Genomic DNA, 15,833 nt, shown 5'->3' on the forward strand with positions numbered 1-15,833 from the left:
GGCCTGACAAGAACAGACATTCTTGCATTGGAGAGGTGTCTTTTGACCACTTTGGCCATGTTAATGATATTTCCTTATGCTGTTTCCTTTTTCCTTCCAACTTGTCATACCTATAGCAGATCCTGTCCAGGAGACCCATTCTCTCTAATCTTATTCTCTAAAAGTCTCCTAGTTTATAGCTACACATATCCTAGACCAAAAAAGTAGGGGGTAGATACTCTGTCAGACATAGATTGAAACTGAAAGGTATCTTTAAAGTAGACTTTGACAAGGTTCTGGTATTGACAGTCTTGTGTTGATATGTGCTGTGATTGCAACCAGCTTCTGGTCTAATTCTGAGATGACAGTGGGAGAGAAATGGTGATAGGACATCATGGACCACTATGGTTTCAAACCCTTCACAGGTACATCTCCATTCATGGATGTGCTATCAGCCAACATACAGATGTCTGTTAAAGGGGTGATGGCTGGGAAAAGGAAATTTATTGGCCACAGATGAGACCAGCCTTTGGACAAGTGGTTGCATTTCAGTGTGAGGCAAAGAGTGCCTACCTATACAGAGATATTTTTCAGGAAGCAAGATGATTCACTCACATCTTCTTATCCACAAAATAATCTGAGAATAACTCTGGAATCCCAGAGGTGAGAGTCATGTGCTTTGCGTTTCTACACGACTGCTTTGCTTCATGGCTCTTTATGCTCTTCTGAAACCTCCTTCTGAGCTGGCCCACAATGTGCCCAGGAGGCAGGAATCAAAGGGGACTTGGAAGCTTGGCTGCTAATCACTCTGGTCACACTGACTTGGGGCTGTAGGCATGTGCTGGGCATCTGCTCTATTCTAATGGTATGGGCTCCAGTGGGAACTTTGGTTCTTACCAGGAGAAGGTAACAGTGCCTCTGTTTTTGAGCCATCTCCCAGGTCAGGATGTCTTTATCTGCAAAGGCTTGAGCTTTGCCATATCTCTCATCATGACAGGTTTCTTTCTTTCTTTCTTTTTCTTTCTTTCTTTCTTTCTTTCTTTCTTTCTTTCTTTCTTTCTTTCTTTCTTTCTTTCTTTCTTTCTTTCTTTCTTTCTTTCTTTCTTTTTTCCTTCCTTCTTTCTTTTTCTTTATTTTGTTGGTCATGGGACTTGAACTCTAGGCCTAGGGGCTGTCTCTCTGTTCTTAAGCTCAAGTATAGCTCTCTATCACTTGAGCCACAGTGCCACTTCCAGTTTTCTGGTGGTTTCTTGGAGATAAGTGTCTCAAGGCCTATCCTTCCCAAGCTGGTTTTTTACTGGCATACTCAGATCTCTGCCTCCTGAGTAGCTAGGTTTATAGTCAAGGGCCACTGGCGCCCAGTTTGACAGGTTAATTATTTGCTAAACATAACAATGGCTGCATTCTGTCCTGGGAAAAGTTTCCCTATCATCCTACAACACTGATGGTCTTAGTGTTGTGGCAGAGCACACAGCAAGGGGGCTTTCTATGTATGCATATTGACTAATACCTGAAAAGGCAGCTTGCAAAGGCCAAGGAGATTGTTGTTGAAGAGATTGTTGTTCAAAAGCCCCTAGTGCTAGGAAGGCTCTGGAAATGCATACATCTCAACTTGCACTGGGCATTTCCAAATTTTAAGTTCTAGTGTTGTTTCTTTTCCTTTGTACACAGCTTGAGTAGGTTGTTCCAGACAAGGAAAGCTACCTACAGAAGGTCTGTGTGCTAGCTACACTCATACAGAACAAGCAGTTCAGGGCTTGATTTTTGGTACATTTTTAGACTGCAATCTCTTCACTGGTGAGGTTTTTTAATGTTTCCAAGATCATTTTAAATGATTTTTTGCCCTCTCACCATATCACATAGGTTTCTATCCTAAGCTAAATCAGCAACAACAATAACAAAAACAACAGACTGGACTCACTTGTAAAGTAGTTAAAAGTGCCACCTGCTGTTCAAACTGCAGAAATACCCATTTCTTGTAACCTTCAGAGAAACAAAGGCTTTCTTTTTATTATTATGATTATTATTGTGAAAATACCATACAGAGGGGTCTTTAAAATGCTTATAGTAGTCTGTACCCAAAGTGGTCCTTATCATTGGAACTTATGGTGACTTCCCGGTGATAAAAGAAGTCCTGAGTGCCCTGAAAACAGCCACTGCCAATGACAGCAGGTCTATCTCAGTGCACCCGGCAGCATCTTCTATTGTGGCCTGGACTTAATTTACTTCATAGACCATCTCACAGATGATAGAAAGAGAAAAGGCACCAAGATGGCAGATGCAATCAGGTTTGCAGAGCCAATGTGTTTGCATCGGGGTTGGGGTTAGTTTTCCAAGTACTAGAACTGAAGATCACAGCCCTGCATAGGCTTCAATGTCAGTCATTTAAGTCAGTTGACTCAATTAACTCATCTGCTCTATGAGTCTGACATTAATGACTGCTTATCAGAGGCCAACAACTGAAACCCAGCAAGTGCTCGGCATGTTGGCTAAGAGTGCTGTATAGATAATGTACAGCTGCATGGTACTTGTGCTGTACACTTCTCCTATGCTTCCCCGAATTCTAAATATTTCTAGTAGAGAGGAAAAAAGCTGAATCAGCTAATGAACACATCTTACATCTGTTGGGTTGTTTTAATAGTACTATGGTTTGATTGGACTCAAAGCCTCATACATGCTAGGCATGCATTCTACCACACCTCCTGCCCCCATCTTGCTTTAAGTATTTTAAGTAATTTTTGGGCTTTGCTCTTCCCTCACATACACCTCCCATAGAGCTGGGATTTCAGGAATGAACCACCTAGCCAGAATAATTTGTTGAGATAAGGTCTGCTTGCTAAAACTTTGCCTAGACTAGCCTTGGATCTCAGTCCCCCCCATCTCTGTTATTCCCCAAAATAACATACCTATGGTTTGAAATATTATAATCCCATTATTATTCTGAGTTCTCAGATGTGGTGCTAGAAGGCATTGCCTTCTTACTTGACTTGAAATTATAAACCTTCATCAGTGGACATAATTCTGCTCTAGACTATCAGAACCTCATATCAAAGTGTAGACACTGCTCATTGTTAAATCATAGTTCAGGATATGTTGCATGTCTTTAAGCCTCACTTTTTACACACACACACACACACACACACACACACACACATATGCACACACATACACACAAACACACACACATACCATTGTCTTCAGTGGTGACTTTGTACATCTTCTGTGAGACCACCTGAGTCCTCTCTTATGTATCTTAGAGCTTTTCTTACCAATCTTGCTGCTCTCCAGTCTTCTCCCTCCTCAGGTGTCCAGTCTCTGCCCTTGACAGTGGCTGAGGCTTGTAGTACTGGGATTAGAGAAAGAGAAAAGATAGATACAGATATTTAAGTAGAAACCTCATCTCATGCACTTTTAGGTGATTTTAGATGATTGTTTTCATCAGATCCTCACTCCTATTACTTCTCCCAGCCTCCCTATGCCATGTCCTTCTCCTAGATCCCACAGAAGGCTCAGCTGATATTATAGGAAACTGAAACATTGTGCTTCTGTGAAACCTGCATTGCTGCTGCTTTGAGTAAACGTATTTTTATCAGCGATAATTTTGCTTAATGGAATATGGGAGAATCAGAAAAAACTACTTATTTAAAGCAGTTTCACTTAACCTTTCTCTTACTCAGTTTATTTAAATTAACTTTATATGCCTATGAGGGACATTACACAAAACAATCTTTCTATGTATTGTATTTTTGCTTGTTTCTGTGGTATCATGACTCAAATTCCTTAAACTTTTTGAGGCAAAGATCTTCATTGTGGCAAATATTCAGAATGGAAGGAAAGGGAAGTGATAATGGAGATCAATTAACATCTTACATCATCCACTGTCCAGGGCTGCTATTTCCACTATTGGAATTGATGATACCCAGTTTGCAGATTCATTGTCATGAAATGGCCCTTACATCATTGATAAAACTGAGTATCTTGGGTTCCCTTTATAGCATTGGACTTTTGATGTCTGCATACTATGTGTCTGAAGGACCCAAGAGCAAGCTTATCTCCACAGAAGTGAGGTCTCCTCTCATGATAGAGTGAGATAATGTGCGGACTTTCCAAAGGAAGAGGCTATTACTCAGCACTCCTATATTACAGGATTTGGAGAGAGAACAAAACAAACCCGTAAACTGGCCCTAGAACTTGACCTCTTCCTACTCATTCCTTTCTTCAGATAATAAAGCTGAGTAAGCTGAGGAAGGAAGCACACTACCTCCTAATTCAAATTTTGTTGCCTGGTTTCCCCAGACAATTCCTACACCCTTCCATGAGGGTTTGACCTAATATCTGATCTTGTCAAGTGTCTTCTCAGAAGGAATTCTATTGAATAATAATATCTTCAAAAACTAACTTTGTGGAAAATCTTTCCTTCCCTTCCATATCTAAGACAGCCTTTAACTCAGTTCACAGATAATCCAGTGGGAACAAACACAAATTGAGTATGCTGCATTGTACACCTATTAATGTTTATGGGCTTTAATATTAAGTTTTAAAAGATAAGTATAAAAACCAGGAGCCTGCTGGTTCATGCCTGTAATCCTAGCTACTCAGGGGGCTGAAATCTGAGGATTGCAGTTTGAAGCCAGCTGAGACAAGAAAGTCCATGAGACTCTTATCTCCAATAAACTACTAAGAAAAAGCTGGAAGTGGTGTTGGGATTTAGTTGGTAGAACACTAGCCTTGAGCACAAAGAGGCTCAGAGACAGTGCACAGGCCCTATGTCAAGTCCAATGGCTAGCAAACACAACCGCATGTATACTTAACAAAACTGTACACATTTCCTCTTTAGGTCCATCATGATCTCCTACCACTAGCCACACTGCCGCTGGATTTTTGTAGTTCATGATCATACAGCTTTGTGGACTGGAGAGGTCTCTCCTGACAGGTCATTTCTACAAAGATTTGGTGGGTGGCTGTGTTTTAACAAACTGAGTTTCTGTTCAACTCATGTTTACAAATGAGTTTACACATCATCATTGCACCCTTCCTCTGAGCAGGGCTGCTGATGAATTTAGCATGGACCTCTGAAATAGAGACATAATTTCATTTGACATTATTATCATTCCAGGCAAAAATTGAAATTCCAGTTATAAAACAATGTATCAATCCTATTGAAATCCTGGTATTGATTTTCCTCAAAGACTTTGAAACCAGAATTTTTTTAAATCTTGAAAATGTAGTACAGAGGGGTTACAATTACACGAGCAAGGTAATGAGTACATTTCTTTTTTTGGGGGGTGGGGAGTCCGGTCATGGGCCTGAACTCTGGGCCTGGTCGCTGTCCCTCAGCTCTTCACCTCAAGGCTAGCGCTCAACCACTTGAGCCACAGCACCACTTCCAGCTTTTTATTTCTGCTTCTGTGGTGCTGAGGAATCAAACCCAGGGCCTCATGCATGCAAGGCAATCTCTGTACCACTGAGCCACCTTCCCAGCCCAAATGAGTACATTTCTTATCAAGCATTGTTCCCTCCTCCTTTGTTTCCCCTTACCATCCCTTCCCATCTCCCTCCCCATACCATGCCAGAGTTGAAAATTCATTTTTGACATAACGTCTTGTACATCTCATTGTTGCAATGGGTCCACCTGTATCCCTGTTTAAACAATTTGTTTTTTCCCTTCCCCTCCACAAATTATAGCAACATCAAATACAGTGAAAACAGGGATTATACTGAGGAGGAGGGACATAAAAAACCACAAAACAATCATCTTATAAATATGTTTAAAACAATAGCAAGAAAGAAAAAATATGAGTCCTTATCTTGGGATTCATTTCACCTAACATCAACTCCTCTGAACATTTCTGCTTGTCTCAGACATATACTAGTCATTGCAAATAAGGGAAACCATGGGACCTGTGTTTCTTTGGGCTTGAGATGAGAATTTTTTATGTATGTACAAATATATCATGGGAGAAGCATGGAATCATGGACAGTTTTTTTATTCTTATGTTTTCATGTACCACAGCTTTATTGTTAAACTCCATTGTGAGCTTTCGAATAATGCCTTGGGCCATCTCATTTAGAAACCTTAGATATTAGTGTGGCTTATTCTTTTAAAGGATCAATTCTTGCATAATGCAAAACATTACTTACCTTGGGGGCAATTGGCAAGGCTGAGATGAGGTAGGCCTCACCTAATGGACTACACCTCACACCAGTTGCTGGAATCTGCATCTGCAAGCCCTGTTCTCCTGTGTTCCTTACAAACCTCCCAACCTCCCTCCTTACAATATAATCTAGCTGGAAGCAGTGACTCACATCTGTAATTCTAGCTACTCAAAAGTCTGAGATACATCCAGAGGATTTGTGTTAATACCAGATCAATTAGAAAAGTCTGTTAAAATTGAGCCTCCAATGATTAGTACAAACAGGACTGAAAGTGTGATTCAAGTATTCAAGTGCCAGCCAACTAAGCAGAAGACCCTGAATTCAACTGTAGGACTTGCACAGGGGTGGGGGGGGGGAAGGGAGGGGGAGGGGAGATGCAGCACTATATTCCATCTTGATAGTATTCAGAGGATGAGGAACTAGTAGGAAGTGCCTCAATAGCTGTTGTCAGTCAAGCTCTGGCTTAGAACTCTGTATATGAAAAGTTTTAGTTATTCTTCAAAGGTCAGGCTCAAACTACCTATAAAGAGTCACTTTATATGTATGTAGGTATAAGTTTATGCTTTGATCTACTCTGTGAAATCAGAACAAGAGACTACCTCTGAAAACAGAATCAGCTGTATGGTGGGGAGGAAGAAGCAGATTCCCTATATAGTATAGCATCAACCTCCCTGGAACTACAAAGCCTATAAAACAAACTCCAGCACAGCATTGGTTGTGTTTTATGGCAAGTTCTTGTTCCCTGCAAAGGCCTCCCTCTCCCATGTCTGCTTTGCTCTCAAATTTCCTGTGGCAGTAGCATCCAACAACACATAATGGGATACAGGCATTGAGATGCTTGCTGATCTTTATTTCCAACCTTATGTCTTAAATTAGCTTATCTCCATGTCCATAAGTTAATTTAGTCCAGTTTATAAGACCTTAGAAAATACGTGTTTCCAATTCAATGTGTAAAGTCTCCTTGCAGGGGCAGGTTATATCGCTTAGTCAATAACCCTTCAGTCAGTACCAGACAATCTTAGTGCCAAGTTCACTCTGAATTTTCCCTTTTCTTGGATACAAGAACTCCCTAAAGTCAGTATGATCCTTGGGTCTTCAAAGAGAGAAAGTTGGAAATGCTATATGCAATAGTCAGAGTGGCCAAGAGCCACTGTAAATATGAAAGCCCTTCTGGCTATGTCACCTACAACTGGTGGTAGCAGCGACACCTGTGTAATATCCAGGCTGTAGGTAAGCCTTTACAACCTGCAGCAGGTAGATCCACAATCTACCTTTTCTGGGAGGAGGCTTTTTAAGAAATCTTAATTTTTATGATTTGCATAGTTTCTGCTTGGCAACTTCCAATCTAGAATAGATTTTTGTCATCTGCTCACATATGCAATGTTTTTACTTGTTCCCTGTGTACTTTTTTAACTTTAGAAACTTAGTGAATACTTTCATCCAGTTTAAGAAGCCTAATTTTGTAGCAGTAAAAGGCCCAGCCATTGGACTAGGAGCATCCACATGGCCTCTTTGTGATGTGGTTTGGACCAAGGAAAAGGCTTGGTTCCAAACACCTTGTACCCCCGTAGGACAGAATCCAGATGGCTGCTCTACTGATATCTTTCCCAAGGATATGAGAGGCACATCTGTGAACACCTTGGTTAAAAACTTATTTTAGACAATGTCCTAAGAACCTGTGCTTTGGGTGTTGTTTCACTCAGGGTATCTTGTGTGTTCTCTGGGGACATTTCATCAAACCCACTTGGTTCATGTAGTGCTGTAGTACTTCCAAGGAGAAGGCCTTTCCTCCCATGAGGAGCCTCCAGATTTACCTAAATCACACTGATACCCAGTTTTCAATCAAGAATTTTCTTTTACTTCACTTTAAAAGCTGCCCTTTTAAAGTGGCAGTGGGAGGCCATGCACTAGTGGCTCACACACTAGCCTTTTGGGAGGCTGATACCAGAATTGAAGTTTGAAGCCATTGTAGGCAGAGAAACCCAAGAGATTCTTATTTCAATTAGCCTGGAAAAAGCCACTAGGGATCAGTGGCTGGAATGGTAGAGTGCCAGCTTTGAACAAAAAAGAGCTAGGTTAAGAGCCATAGGCCCTGAGTTCAAGTCCTATTATACACAATATCCCCCGCACCCGTACCCACACACCTTCCCCAACAAACACACAAAAGCAATTAGGGAGCAAACTTGCACAAATACAAGAAGCAGGGAGAGGGGTTCAGTATAATTTTGTGGTTCATTTTTTCACTATTTAAATTGGTCCATTCATGATGAGAGATTGTGTTTGTGTTTTCTCAATTACATATACCTTGTTCCTTAGTTCTAGAGACAGACTGAGAGTGTTGGCAGAGAGGAGAATCCACAAAGATTGAATTCTGTTGAAGAGAGGGACTGGATGTCAGATTGGATAGGGGACAAGTGCAACTCCTCCAGCTCCACCACTGAGTGTCCCATAGTTTGACCTGGCCAATTGGCATGATGCTGTCTTTGTACCCATCAGTGCAGGAAGACAATTGTGTCATGGAAAATGACTGTAGCTGAGGGAGTTGCGGAAGGAACTGACAGCCCACAGCTGAAGTAACAGGATCTCCCTTTGGGGTTCACAGCTAAGTTTACTTCCTCATGTAGAAATATCCAGTATCCAAGGGTATCACTTCCTTGGGGAGCCTACAATGAGGGGAGATAGTACAATTTCAGGCAATCTTGGGAGCAATTAGAGTACAATGAAGAAGAAAATGTGTGTCTCCTCTCTGAAATTCCAGAGGGTAAGAGTAACTGAGGAGAGGAAGCTGTCAGTCACTGCTGAGTTGGTAGGGTTGAGAAGGAAGGCACATTGGAGCTGGGAGTCACATGTGTAATCCTAACTATTTAAGATGCTGAGATTTGGATGATCATTATTCAGGACCAGCCCAAGCCAAAAACTGGGTGACATCTCCTCTTAAGCTATCAATTAATATCAACTTCACTACAACAGGAAGCTTAAAATAGGTGAGTCCAGGCCCAGGCATGTACCTGGATAGGAAGCAAGACCATAACTAAAAAATGACCAGCACAAAATAGGAATATAGCTCACCTACCTAGCAAGTACAATACTCTGAGTTCTAACACGAGTACCATGAACAAGGTTAAGCATGGTGACCTCGGTGCCCCAGTGTGATTCACTGAGATGGCTGCAGCATCTGTTGCTCTGTAGGCTCCTGCCAAAGAGGAACAGTCCATCGACATCCCTCAATCTATGCTTACCAAGACAGCAAATGCTGAGCAGAACCCCTCACAATGGCCAAGGATGGAGGTTTAGTTGGAACTTTGGCCCCTCAAAGGAGAGGAGAGCAACGATCTGCAGGACCAGATGGACTCCTGAGTGAGAGAAGGGCAGAAGGAGGCAATGTTGAGGTTGGTACGGGGTTTGTGTTTAATGACTACTATGGCTTCAGTGGAAATGTTCTGACTTTGATTAACATGTTTTATGACATGTGAATCAAGGGAGAGCTAGGGCAGTGAGGGAAACACACTTGTGTAAATTTTCCATAGGTTGAAACTTACTCTAAAGTCTAAGTTGTTTTTGAAAACTGAAATGTGGAGAAGTTGATAAAAGAGCACAGCTGCCCAGTACTGGCACTGTTCTCTGTAGATTTACCTGCCCTATCCATCCCTCTACTGGTGGGTACTTGTCCTCAGGGTGCCTCATACCCCATCCCAGTGTGCTGCTCAATCCAGAACAGCTGCTGTTGGGCAGGGAGGATCAGGAAGCCCTGATGCACTCATGTGCCAACAGTGCCTCCTTCCCTTGGAGGCACAACACAATCCAGAGCTCTGCAGCACCCTATCATTGCTATGAATTGGAGTCTCCAACATTTGGGCTTTGCCTGCATTATTCCCCCACACCTCCAGACCAGCCTTTTGGGGACTTCTGAGACCTGGAGGATAAGAAAGGGAGGCCTGGAGGCAGCATCTCTTCCCATTGGAGCACTGAGTTTGCCACAAGGACCTAACAGGCTGAGAATCTTGGGAATGAAAAATGCAGGGTGGCTAAACTTTGATACTCTCTGCTAACATGTCAGGCATTTACTGACATTTATATTCTAGCCCTCTGTGTCCACCAAACCATGGCCATTTGGGGTGTGTGTGTATGTCTGATAAGTCAGAAAGTGATTGCTAGCAAACAAGAATGACCAGTGCTAATGGGTTCATATGGTTGACTGTACTGGCCCTTTATGAGAGATCTCTGGTAGATCTGAATGTGATGTTGCAGTTGACAATTCTTTCCATCAACCCATCCCTCTATTTATCATTCAATTCACATCCTATTCCCTACTTTTCCAGCTCTCTGACCAGCAGTCCAGGTTAACACTCAGTACTGTTCAGCCCCAATACTTTGACATCAAGTAGATGACCAGTGCAGTCCCATTTGGGGTTATTTTCCTCTTCTTGTCACTATAGGATGATACTGTAAGGAAGTGGCCAGTCCCCTCCTTGGCTTGCATACCCACACTGTCTGACCACAACAAATCAATTTCTATAAGCTCATAAGTTCTTAGTAAGTATGAAGGTGTCTTCTCAGAAATTGCATGCCACGTTTTAGGCTCCTGTCTTTCTTCACCTGTAGCCTAGCATACCTTCCTTGGGCAGAATACTGAGTTTTTCTGAAACTTTGCCAGCAATTTGAGAAGAGTAAGGGTTGGACTCAGGTCTCAGCCTCCTACTTTCCTGATATCCAGGAGTCCCACACGTACAAGAGAGTATTCTGCCCTCACCTGGGATGTCCATGTTTAGCACATGATGGTATCGCATCAGGTCCCATAGTGGTCCACCTGGCATTGAAATGCTTTTTTGTCCATTTTACTATGCTGTGTCCACGTATCCCTACCTGATTAAGGGTAGATCTTTAAGCTCATTGTGAGTTATTACTGAAGAAGCTGACTTGCTAGCAATTAAATGCTAATTCTACCACTAAAGAATCCTTATTTCCAGGAAAATGTTAAGATCATTGTAAACAATAATCTGGGGGAATGTGTGGAGGTGCAATGGTATGGGAGGATGAGGGTCAACTAGAGGAAAGACTAAGTAAATATGGATAGGTAAACACCATCTAACCAAATGGCATTTTGGAAGTGGAATCTTTGTAATGAATGTTGACAGTGGTAGAATTCTTGATGGTTCATTGTGTTTGGAAAGATAAAAATTAGTTTGAAGTCTCTGCAACATAAGCACGTGCAACTTAATATTATCAGTGTACACAACAAGTGCATGAGTACGTGAAGTTGTACACATACACACACATACACAAAGTTGGAATTGAAGAGATGTTATTAGTACAGACCTGGGACTAAAGGACCTGTGCTACAAGCAGCACAAGGTGACCTATACTATGACAGCTCTTGCTCATATTGTATGCTCACCGTAAGCCATACTTCCAGCCCTTCTTTTGCGATTATTTTGAAGGTGGGATCTCAAGACTTTTCTGCTTAGACTGGTCTCAGAGCCACCATCCTCCAGATTTAAGCCTACCTATTAGCTAAGATCACAGATATGAGCCACCAATCCTGGCCCACTGCTTGTGTGTTTAAGTGGAAAATGGTTAACAGGGGGCTGGGAAGGTGGTTCAGTGGTAGAGTGCTTGCCTTGCATGCATGAGGCCCTGGGTTCGATTCCCCAGCACCACATAAGCAAAAAGAAAAAAAGCCAGAAGTGGTGCTGTGGCTCAAATGGTAGAGCACTAGCCTTGAGCTGAAGAGCTGAGGGACAGCGCCCAGGCCCAGAGTTCAGGCCCTACAACCGGACCAAAAAAAAAAAAGAAAGAAAGAAAAGAAAAGAAAAGAAAATGGTTAACAGCCTTGAATCAGTCATGTCATTCACACTCTTGGCAAAATTCAGGAACTCCTTTTATTGTCTTGCACATCCAGTCATTTGGAAAAGTGAAAAGCACAAGTCAGGAAAGACTCCCTAGTAACAAACAGATGTGTATGGAGCTAGCTGGGAAGATGGACCACCATGACAGTGTGCTGGCTAGAGACAGATGGCTCCAGTTAGACCAGATGGAGAGAACCAGATAAGGGCATGAATAGAATGTAATGGAAGAGAACGATGTTAGAGCTATTGGCTGACTTTCAAAGGGCAGAAAACAAAAAGAAGTAATGAGACTAGGCATGGTGGTACATGCCTATGATCTGCATACAAAGGTAGCTTAGCCCAAAGTCCTACTTAGATTAGACCCTATCTCAAAAAAGAGAAGTTACTGAGAGAACAGAGTGGAACCACTATCACTGAGTTATCTGGACCTGAACATATTGGCATATACTATTGAGAATATACTTCTATTGGCTAGCAGGACTAGGCTGTGGCTTCCCTACTATATGTTGAGAAAGAAAATGATGCTCTAAGATGGGAAAATTCAGTGGTCCTAGGGCCCTTCTCCTTTATCCACTCTCACTTGTCTGCCTTGAAGAACTGACTTAATATAAAGAACAAGGTTTAGTGAGATTTCTGATAAATGTTTACTTATAGTAGATCCTTTTCCCCCAAGGACAGGCTGCTTAGTCAACCTGTGTATTAGCAGAACATTCCACACTCTTCAGATGCTTATGATCTGTCCAAGACTGTGCTCAAATGCCAGCCTCACTTAGGGTGATGTTCAGAACCTTGCAAGGCTGTCTGCTGAGGAACAGGTCCCCTGCCACTGTGTTCATCCTTCTTGCCTCTCTTGAAGGGTGGTGAGTCAGCCATACCTGTGCCCTCCAGCATTAGTTCGTGTGCTATGTGCACTGCGTGGAAGTAAAAAAGCAGTGGAAACTGTAGTGTCCTGTGGGCAATTTTCATGAAGATTTCATCTCTTGAGAAGGGAGACTCTACCCACTGCTTGTTTACCTGAAGCCCAGAAGCTCTGGGTCTGGTTTTCAGCACTGCCAGGGAAACACAGAAGGAAGTCATCATTTCGACCCATTCTCCCCTCCTCACCCTGCATGAGCATCTGGGAGCCTGTTGTTGGAATGGTAAATCCAGACACTTTCCTCTGAAACCAAAATGAAAACCTGGGACAAAATTAAAGTCAGTGTAAAGTGAATAAGCATGTATTGATTTATACACTATTACATGTTGTAAAAACAAAAGAATGTTCACTTCCTTCATGCAGTCATTCGAAGTCATGTGTCAGACTCACTCAGCATGGCAATAATTTTGGGAACATCAAAGTCCTGGCTGCTTTGTCTCTTATAGTTATATCCACATGGTGAAATGTGATATCCAGCAGTAATAGCTCAGCCATTAGAACATGGGCTCTGTCTCAGGAACAAATCACTTTTTGTAACTCAGAGAGGAAAAGAAACCCCAGACAGCCATTCTATGCCTGGCTCACTTCCATAAGATTAACAATTACTTGGCCTTATTTATGGCTCATTTTCTTGCATATGAAGAGTTCACACATGGGAGCTGACTTTAGAGGACAGAGTGCAGATAAAGGAAGTTAAAACAATAACCTCAAACACAAAGTAGACCTTTTCTAGTTCACATTTTTGGAGTCCATATGATTCTGAATGAGGTTATGTCTTTCTCATAATAGCTCAACCCATCTGCCCATTGGATCATGACTCTACACAATTCATAATTAGTGTCTACTAGCACATGTGCCACAGGATCTGGGGTTTGTGAGTAACCATCCTCATTGTTGACATTGGGGGATGAGGCTCCCTCTGTCTGCTTGCATCATGTTTCACATCTCAACACTCTCCTTCCTTTCAGGCCAATGAAATGATGCTCAGTGGTTGGAAGCTGACCTCACAGGAGACTTGTGGCAAAGGCCTGGTCTCCCAGGTTTCTGGCCAGGGAAGTCATGGTTCTAGTCATGGAGCTTGCCTCCTGTAATACAGTTGCTCATGTAGTTGTTTCTTTTACATGTTAGTTTTTTAAAAAATAAAATATTGGGTTGGGAAGGTGGCCTAGTGGTAGAGTGCTTGCCTAGCATGCATGAAGCCCTGAGTTTGATTCTTCAGTAACCACATATCCAGAAAAAGCTGGAAGTGTTGCAGTGGCTCAAGTGTTAGTATGCTAGATTTAAGCAAAAAATGCTTAGGGACAGTGCACAGGCACTGAGTTCAGGCCCCAGGAATTGCAAAAGTGAACAAATTGTCGATCAGCTTTTACCACTTCAGGCCATAAAAAAGGGTAACAAGGCTCAGGACTGTTGCTACAAGAGTTTATGTCTTCCCACAAACAGAGGGATAAGGCTCCTGTCTCTCACTTTCCAGTACCCAGAAAACCCTAAAATGGTGAATGGATCAATAAAATGTGGTATACATGTATGAGGTTACATATATATATATATATATATATATGTATGAGGTTACATACATACATACATATATATATGTATGTATGAGGTTACATACATGTATACCACATTTTATATCTATATATGTATATATAGATATAAATATATATACATATATGTGTGTATATGTACATATATACATATATATAAATGTATGTATGAACACACACACACACACACACACACACACACACACACACACAAACAAACAGAGAGAAATCCCACTCATCTGTCAGAGAGCATGATAGACTACCATTTGTAATAATGTGGAAAGACTGGGAAAGAATTATATTATGGGAAGTAATCCAGACCCAGAGAACACAAGCTGCATGGTTTCCCTTATTTGTGGCTGCTAGAATGTTCCAATAAACCCAAAAGCAAATACATTCAGTTGTATGCTAATAGTTACAGATGAATTAACTGAAGTATAGTAGACTCTATGAAGAGCAGAAATAGTGTGGTATTTTTTCCTCTAAATAAATGTTTAATGGTCTGCCAAGAAAACAAAAACTCTCAAAGTTTGTCTGGCAATCCATTCACTTGTTAATAACTTAGTAATTAAGGATGCTCTCACCAGAGTGGGCAAGAGTAAACGTAGTAGTCACACACATTTTAGTGACTAAAATTCCAAAGCTTACTGACATCACAAATAAATGTATCATGTTTAAAATTTTAATCTATTTCTATTTCCTGACTTGCCACACCAAGAATTATTGTCTTACAAGGGAATATGAAAATAAAAACATCCATTTGTGGAAATGAACATGAGATTAGTTGTTCTTTCTTAGAAGTTTGTCTCAATGAAAACAAAGAATTAAACTTAAATGCTGAGGAAAATAAATGTTATTACTTCATTATACCATAAAAGAATGTAAACTGTGAGCAAGGTAAATATGACAGGCAAAAATAAGGCAAATAATAGAGTTTCAGTGAAGTAAATTTCTTTTTTCTCATTGCTATCTAAAACTCTCCATCTCTGTGTTCTTCTAGTACACAGCTGAGAATCTTGCAGACCTCTTAAGGACCAGAGCAGAATGGACAATCTCCACACAGGCCAGATGAACACAGTGAGTTGACAAGTACCCAAGGAGTGGGTGTTTCAATATGGGAAACTGTTGGAATAATTATTGTTTCCTCATAATCCAGACAAATGTTCACGCCAAGGTCCAAAAATGTCGAAGTCAGGCTTATAAAGGCCACAGGTGAAAAATAAATAATCTAACATGAAAGTTAAATGTTTCAAACAGGAATGTGGTAATGCATGACTGTAATCCTAGAACTCCGGAATGTGAGGCAGGAGGATCTTCACTTTTAGTCCAGCTAGGCAATAAAGTCAGGTCCTGCCTTAGGAAGCTCAGGTTTCCTACTATCACTTGCCA

General features: G+C 41.5%; 1 pseudogene; it reads left to right on the forward strand.

Annotated features, from left to right (window-relative positions):
• Nucleotides 1-412: 412 nt before the first annotated feature.
• LOC138815152 (chromodomain Y-like protein) lies at nt 413-15,455 on the forward strand (annotated as a pseudogene).
• The last annotated feature ends 378 nt before the right edge of the window (nt 15,456-15,833 follow it).

Source organism: Dipodomys merriami, unplaced genomic scaffold (genome assembly GCF_024711535.1).
Source record: "Dipodomys merriami isolate MVZ:Mamm:240054 unplaced genomic scaffold, mDipMer1.0.p SCAF_628, whole genome shotgun sequence".
Taxonomy (NCBI): Eukaryota; Metazoa; Chordata; class Mammalia; order Rodentia; family Heteromyidae; genus Dipodomys; species Dipodomys merriami.